The sequence below is a fragment of the Zingiber officinale genome, chromosome 8B (genome assembly GCF_018446385.1).
Source record: "Zingiber officinale cultivar Zhangliang chromosome 8B, Zo_v1.1, whole genome shotgun sequence".
NCBI classification, from domain to species: Eukaryota; Viridiplantae; Streptophyta; class Magnoliopsida; order Zingiberales; family Zingiberaceae; genus Zingiber; species Zingiber officinale.
In genome coordinates this window covers 84,051,479-84,060,694 of record NC_056001.1, presented here as the reverse complement: position 1 = coordinate 84,060,694, position 9,216 = coordinate 84,051,479, and positions in this window count along the sequence as shown.

The window sequence follows — 9,216 nt, the reverse complement described above, 5'->3', positions numbered from 1 at the left end:
AGTTATTTCATCTTCCTTCAGCTGCAGGGCTTTGAGTTTTTCAGTCAATTCTGCTTCATAATTATCCTTTAGTTCGCCAAGTTTGGAAGTCAATTCTTGGTTAAGGTCCGTAACCGATTTAAATTTTGTCTGAAGACTTTCAATTTGTGCTTCGAGTTGTTCCTTGGCAGCAGCAGAAAATGCAGCAGAAGATAACTCAACAACCTCTTGTTTTAGCTTATCATTTTCAGATTTCAACCTCTTGTTCTCAGTATATAAGTTGTGCAGTAGTCGAGAAAACCCCATATTTTCTATCCATCGCTGGAAGTATAATGAAAAGCCATAAGATAACAGTTGAGAAATAGAAAGCAGGCGTTAGTAAGCACACCTGATTCTCCTTATGAGAAAAGTGATCAATTGCCTCAGGAATAGAGAGCTCTTCAAAAAGGGGATGAATTTCATCCCAATCGCTAGCAAAGGAACCTCCTAGAAGTATGGGGAGAACGGGAATAGTAGAAGAACCAATAGAAAAGGAGGAAGTAGAAATAGATGGAGGAGAAAGACTAAATAAGAAGAAGGTGAGGAAGGAAAAGACCCAGAAGTCGGAATAGATAGGGGAAAAGTGAAGGATACATCACCAGAAGCGTTGGCATTAGAAAAGGGGGAGGCAGGAAAACTAAGAGAAGGATAGAGTTCTGCCAATGTCGGCTCATCAGAAGGAAGGTCAGCAGAAGCAAAACCTTCCGAAACTGGCTCGTCAGCAGGGAGAATGAGCCTCCTTTTTGACGGAGGAACTCTGGTAAGTTTGCGCCCTGGGCGTTTATGTTGGGTTTTTGGGGCCGCGAAAACCACGTTTTCGCGTCGCGGAAACCCCGAATCACCCATGCCACTGGATCTCGTGCGAAGGATAAATTTCAAAAAATTTAAATACGAGTATGAGTTTCTACTTAGATCTACTCCTAGATCTACATAAAAAGGGTTATACCTTTGAAGCGAAGCCCTTCGCGTTCCCGCTCGTCCAAACGGTGCCGGATCTCAAGAGTATCAAAATAGATACTCCTCTAGAAGTATCCACACGAACTAATTAGGTGGAGAAAGACCTAAATGAAGGTGTGCTAGCACCTTGATAGGTCACGGCAAGAGAGGAGAAGAGGGAGAGGGAGAGCTTGAGAGGAAGAAGATGGATTGAATGATCACTTGAATGAAAATCAATTTTCATTCCAATACTAAAGTGACCGGCCACTCATGAAGTGTAACCCCCATTCACAATTAATGTAGCCATTAAAGAGAATGGCATTGTAACTCCCATGAGGTGGCACACTTTGATGACGTGGAGCATCATCATTGGTCCATATCTTGCCATCTCACTAATGATGTGGCAATTAGTAAAGTCAAACTTGACTCTTCCTCTTCCTCTCAAGTCAAGTCAAACTTGACCAAATCTCTTCCATGGTTGATCTAATCTAACCATTTGATTCAAGCCAACTTAATATAATGAATCTAATTCATTAAATTAAGTTGATTTAATGAGTCATAATCTAAATTAGACTCATTAAATACATGAATCAACTTGAGTCCAACTCAAGTTAGCCCAATTAGGATTACCCTTAATCAAATTTGATTCATCAAATGAATCTAATCCTCTTGGTTCATCATATGAACCTAATCTCCATCTAATTGTCCTTAGTGTGTGACCCTATAGGTTCTTGTAACGTTGGCAATGCCCCTAAACCCATTTAGGAGCATAAGTAATGAGCGGTATCTAGCAACACATCATTACTACCCAATGTTACAAGAATGATGAGATCCAACATCACCTTTGTGACTACTAATTGTGACTCCTCACAAAATATGACAAGTGTCCTTCTATCCTAGACATCTAGATTGATCAATGTGAGACATAGACTGTGTCATCCTCTAATCAATCTAAATCTTGAACTCCAAGTAGACTCACTCAATCAAATGAGCACAATATCCTATATTGACTCATTTGGGCATGGCCATGCACTTCGTGGTCTCACTCTATCAAGAATATCGATGCCGCTCCCGTCATATAGGAGGGATAGATCCCATCTACATCACTCACATCCCTCTGCATAATTCGTTACATACCCAGTAATCGCCTTTATAGTCCACCCAGTTACGGGTGACGTTTGACGAAACCAAAGTACATAACTCCTTATATAGGGATCCATGGTGACTTCAGGTCTAAGGACTAGTAGTCATACTAATAGCCACATGAGATAGTATATGACACTCATATAACGATCCATGATACTTTCTCATGGCGGGTCATTCAGTATACATTCTCCAATGCATACCCATGTATCAACTTGATATCTCTATATCCATGACTTATGAGATCAAGTCATCGAGTTGACCTACATGCTAGTCTTATGGCATTAACATTGTCCCTGAATGTTAATACTCGACTAGGAATGATTAAGAGTAGTGTTCCCTATATCATCTCACTATCGGTTCAACTAACCGATTGATATAGGTGAGAACCGTCTACTCAAGGACGTTATTATACTTAGTTTATTTGGCACCAATACAAGTAAGTATAATAACCAAAAACCAAATGCCTTTATTTATATAGAATATGATACAACAAGTCCAAAAATACAATCATCAAATGATTGGCTCTAGTGCTCTAGCTAACAATCTCCCACTAGCACTAGTGCCAATTAGTGTAGGCTCTAAGCCCCAATGACCTAGTGTGACCATCATGCTTCCTCTGTGCCAAAGCCTTGGTCAAGGGATCTGCGATGTTAGCCTCTGTAGGTACTCTGCAAATCTTCACATCTCCTCTCTCGATGATCTCTCGAATGAGATGGAAGCGCCGTAGTATGTGTTTGGTCCGCTGGTGTGAGCGAGGTTCCTTCGCCTATGCTATAGCTCCATTGTTGTCACAATAGAGCTCAATGGGGTCAGTAATGCTAGAAACCACCCCAAGTTCAGTGATGAACTTGCGGATCCAAACTGATGCAGCAATGTACTCGACTTCTGTTGTAGAATCAGCTACTGTATCCTGCTTCGAACTCTTCCAGCTGACAGCATCACCATTAATGCAAAATACGAACCCCGACTACGATCTATAGTCATCCTGGTCTCCAAGCAATCTCTTAGATCTATCTCTATAGATCTGTATCCCTAGAATGCGGGATGCCTCACCTAAGTCCTTCATTGAGAAGCAACTCCCTAGCCAGGTCTTGACAGACTGAAGCATAGGGATGTCCTTCTCAATGAGTAGTATGTCATCCACATATAATATGAGGAAGACAACTATATCCCCTACAACCTTCTTGTAGACACAAGGCTCATCTTCATTCTTGATGAAACTAAACTATTTGATTGCATCATCGAATCGAAGATTCCAGCTCCGAGAAGCTTGCTTTAGTCCATAAATGGACCTATGCAGCTTGCATACTTTGCTAGTATGTTGTGGATCTACAAAACCCTCAGGTTGTGTCATGTACACATCCTCCAGCAGGTTTCCATTTAAAAACACGATTTTGACATCCATCTGCAGATCTCGTAATTGTGGTAAGCTGCAATAGCAAGCATGATCCGAATGGACTTAAACATCGCTACTGGAGAAAAGGTTTCATCATAGTCAATACCATGAATCTGCTTGAATTCTTTAGCTACCAAGCGACCCTTATAGATAAGTCCTTCCATGTCAGTCTTTCTCTTAAAGACCCACTTACACCCAATGGGTTTTACCCCTTCAGGTGGATCAACCAAAGTCCATAATTGGTTGGTGTACATGGATTCCATCTCGGATCTCATGGCTTATAGCTATTTCTCGGAATCTAGTCTCATCACAGCTTCTTGATAGGTGGTAGGCTCATCCTCTATGAGCACAATGTCATCATGGTCAGACAAGAGAAATGAGTATCTCTCAGGCTGACGACGTACCCTATCAGACCTGCGAAGAGGTATGTCTACTTGAACTGATTGTTGTTCCTCAACTCCTTATGGAACAACATCATCCACAACACTTTGTGGTTCCAGTTCAATTTCCATTGAGGCATCAGTGCTATTTTTCGTATCTTGAACTTCTTCAAGATCGAACGCGCTCCCACTAGTCTTTCTAGAAACAAAGTCTCTTTCTAGAAAGACCCCAGTCTTTGCCACAACTACCTTGTACTGACTGGGAATGTAGAAGTAATATCCCTTAGTTTTCTTGGGATATCCAATAAAGTAGCACTTGTCGGATTTGGGTCCTAATTTGTCTGAGACTTGACGTCTAGCGTAAGCCTCACAACCCTAAATCCTCATGAAAGACACCTGGGCATCTCTCCCAGTCCATATCCTATATGGTGACTTTATCACGACCATGGATGGAACTCGGTTGAGTATAAAAACTGCCGTGTCTAGAGCATAGCCCCAAAGGTATGTCGGAAGATCTGTTTGACTCATCATAGATCGTACCATATCTAATAAGGTACGATTCCTCCTTTCGGATACACCATTCCACTGTGGTGTTCCAGGAGGAGTGAGTTGGGATAGAATCCCACACTCAGCTAGATAGTCACGGAACTCATGGCTAAGGTATTCTCCACCTCGATCTGATCGAAGTATCTTAATACTCTTGCCAAGCTGGTTCTGTACTTCATTATTGAATTCTTTGAACTTTTCAAAGGATTCAGACTTATATGTCATCAAGTACACATAACCATATCTACTGAAGTCATCAGTAAATGTGATGAAGTACCTATAACCGCCTCTAGTAGCGACATTGAAAGGGCCACATACATCACTATGTATGAGTCCTAACAAATCAGTCGCTCTCTCGCTGTGCCCACTTAAGGGAGTCTTGGTCATCTTGCCTCGTAGGCATGACTCGCATATCTCATATGATTCAAAATCAAATGAGTCTAGCAAACCATCCTTATGGAGCTGGGATAAGCGCATGTCATTTATATGACCTAAGCGACAGTGCTAGAGGTAGGTTTGATTCAAGTCATTTGACTTGAACCTCTTGGTATTTATGTTATAGATAGGGCTTTCAAGGTCTAGAATATAGAGTCCGTTTATCATAGGTGCACTACAATAGAACATATCGTTTAAATAGACGGAACAACATTTGTTCTTTATTGTAAACGAAAATCCTTTCTTGTCCAAACAAGAAACTGAAATTATGTTCTTAGTCAAGGCAGACACATAACAACAATCATCTAATTCTAGTACAAGCCCAGAGAGTAGAGATAGATAGTAAGTTCCTACAGCAATAGCAGCAACCCGTGCTCCATTGCCTACTCGTAGGTCTACCTCACCCTTCGTCAATGCCCTGCTATTTCTCAGCGCTTGTACATTAGTACAAATGTGTGAAGCACATCCGGTATCCAATACCCATGATGAAGAAATAGAGAGGTTGACTTCTATAACATGTATACCTGAAGTAGAAATCTTATTTCTCTTCTTCTTAAGATCTTCCAGGTATTCTTTGGAGTTCCTCTTCTAGTGCCTTGCTTGTCCTTGATATAGGTGACAAAGATGTTCAACCATATCGTAAGGGCCCATCAACTCATGTTGCTTCTGAAGCTCAGAGTTCATGGTTGCGAGCATAAGACAGGACACATCTAATGCGTCATCTTGATGCTTCTTGTAAGCATCACGGTCTGCTCGCGTGGCAATGGCAGGAGGAGCCTCCGGAATGGGCTGCTCTAGAACGTTCAGTTTACGTTCTTGGGTGAGAACTATTCTCAGGTTCCTGTACCAGTCCAGGAAATTTGCTCCGTTGAGCTTGTCCTTCTTAATGACAGATCGCAGAGAGAAGTTGTTCGTTTTTGATGTCATGGAAATTCTACAACAGAAATAAATGTAAAAATAAATATCATAATCTAAATCATTTAATTAGGCCTTTAACTAAATGATGCTCCCACTGAATTCTATAATTCATGTGGGACAAGATCCACATAATACTAACCCTTGAGTTAGCTTTGGCTAATATGCCCAAGACTTAGTATCATCGGTAGGTAACGATTACCAATTACATCTCTATGCAACTCTTGTTTATAGGATCAATATCCGCATTTATATTAAAACTCGAGTTAGCTTTGGCTAATACGCCCGAGAGTTAATATATATGTGATTTTGACCTATCTTTCCAACCGTTGGAAGAATGCCTATAGTTATACTCGATCCAACCGAGTTAACTAGGAAAACTCAATCTAATTGAGTTGTACTCACCCATGCGTTGATAGGCGGGACCAAGATTGTCCCTCCGTACCCTACCAAGATAGTATGTGTTGCTCTGCTTTGGCAGATTCAACAAAACATGCGATCGAGATAGTGGTAGGTATCACGGCATGGTAGGCATTACGAGTTGACGTGATTTAGATCTAATCTAAATGATGATGCGTATCAAATACTTGATTTAGATCTAATCTAATCGTGGGGTGCATCATGTGCACGATTTAGATCTAATCTAATCGCTATGCACTAATTAACTACTTAATTAAACATGCATCACATACATATAAGAAATTAATTAAATTATTTTGTGATTGTGTCATGGCCCTACTACGATCTTCTCAAGCCAATGAGAAGATCGGATGGTCAACCTAAGGTCAACAGCTTCTCAAGCTCCTTCCTTTGACCACCTCGTGTTACTCGCGCCCTCCTCGTAACTCCGTCTCGTGTGGACCTTCCACCGCTTCAAAATTACATTACAATTTTTGAAACTCGAGTTACATTCGAGTCTAAATCTAATTTACAACCAGAATATAAGAGAAAGGCATGACGCGCAGGTCGTGAAAATAAAATAAAATAAAAATAAATACAGCACGCACATCACATAACGGCACGCAGGCCGTATTATGAATTACAACACATTTATTCCAATCCAATTGGGTCTTTTGGGCCATGACTATCACAAAATTAATATATAATTCTAAATTATATATTTTTTATAATTTTCTGTAATTTTCATAATTTTTTAAAATTTTATGAGTAAATTTTTCTCGGCGGTCCCGTTTAGCGTTTTCGGGCGCAATCGCGGAACGAATTCCCTTGCGGGGCCAGGGGCAGCGCCACTACCCGTGATCTAACCATCGCGAGGGTTCCTTTGCGATCTAACAGTGCCTAAGCCCGCTGTCCCCAAAAATTTTGGGGCGAAACATTGCCGTTTCGGAAAATTCTTCTCGGTAGTCGAAGCCTACAAGTGTCTAAACACTTGTGCTTCGCTTCTACGAGAAAAATACCCATTAAAACTATAAAAACATGAATTTACAGAAAGTTTACAGATCTATATTTTTCATAAAAATATGAATCTAAACTCGTACTCGCTTTGCACCGCGAAAACCGCGTTTTCGCTTCGCGGAAACCCCGAATCACCCATGCCATTGGATCTCGTGCGAAGAATAGATTTCAAAAAATTTAAATACGAGTACGAGTTTCTACTTAGATCTACTCCTAGATCTACATAAAAAGGGTTATACCTTTGAAGCGAAGCCCTTCGCGTTCCCGCTCGTCCAAACGGTGCCGGATCTCAAGAGTATCAAAATAGATACTCCTCTAGAAGTATCCACACGAACTAATTAGGTGGAGAAAGACCTAAACGAAGGTGTGCTAGCACCTTGATAGGTCACGGCAAGAGAGGAGAAGAGGGAGAGGGAGAGCTTGAGAGGAAGAAGATGGATTGAATGATCACTTGAATGAAAATCAATTTTCATTCCAATACTAAAGTGACCGGCCACTCATGAAGTGTAACCCCCATTCACAATTAATGTAGCCATTAAAGAGAATGACATTGTAAGTCCCATGAGGTGGCACACTTTGATGATGTGGAGCATCATCATTGGTCCACATCTTGCCATCTCACTAATGATGTGGCAATTAGTCAAGTCAAACTTGACACATCCTCTTCCTCTCAAGTCAAGTCAAACTTGACCAAATCTCTTCCATGGTTGATCTAATCTAACCATTTGATTCAAGCCAACTTAATATAATGAATCTAATTCATTAAATTAAGTTGATTTAATGAGTCATAGTCTAAATTAGACTCATTAAATACATGAATCAACTTGAGTCCAACTCAAGTTAGCCCAATTAGGATTACCCTTAATCCACTTTGATTCATCAAATGAATCTAATCCTCTTGGTTCATCATATGAACCTAATCTCCATCTAATTGTCCTTAGTGTGTGACCCTATAGGTTCTTGTAACGTTGGCAATGCCCCTAAACCCATTTAGGAGCATAAGTAATGAGCGGTATCTAGCAACACATCATTACTACCCAATGTTACAAGAATATTGAGATCCAACATCACCTTTGTGAGTACTAATTGTGACTCTTCACAAAATATGACAAGTGTCCTTCTATCCTAGACATCTAGATTGATCAATGTGAGGCATAGACTGTGTCATCCTCTAATCAATCTAAATCTTGAACTCCAAGTAGACTCACTCAATCAAATGAGCTCAATATCCTATATTGACTCATTTGGGCATGGCCATGCACTTCGTGGTCACACTCTATCAAGAATATCGATGTCACTCCCGTCATATAGGAGGGATAGATCCCATCTACATCACTCACATCCCTCTGCATAATTCGTTACATACCCAGTAATCGCCTTTATAGTCCACCCAGTTACGGGTGACGTTTGACGAAACCAAAGTACATAACTCCTTATGTAGGGATCCATGGTGACTTCAGGTCTAAGGACTAGTAGTCATACTAATAGCCACATGAGAAAGTATATGACACTCATATAACGATCCATGATACTTTCTCATGGCGGGTCATTCAGTATACATTCTCCAATGCATACCCATGTGTCAACTTGATATCTCTATATCCATGACTTGTGAGATCAAGTCATCGAGTTCACCTACATGCTAGTCTTATTGCATTAACATTGTCCCTGAATGTTAATACTCGACTATGAATGATTAAGAGTAGTGCTCCCTATATCATCTCACTATCGGTTCAACTAACCGATTGATATAGGTGAGAACCGTCTACTCAAGGACGTTATTATACTTAGTTTATTTGGCACCAATACAAGTAAGTATAATAACCAAAAACCAAATGCCTTTATTTATATAGAATATGATACAACAAGTCCAAAAATACAATCATCAAATGATTGGCTCTAGGGCTCTAGCTAACAGTTTACCCTTAGAAAGTTCAGTTATCGATTTACCGGAGCTACCGGGAGACGTGAGCTCAATGAGGGGAAGAGGGGCAGATGAGGAGACAGCAACAGCCGCTGGAGAAGTAA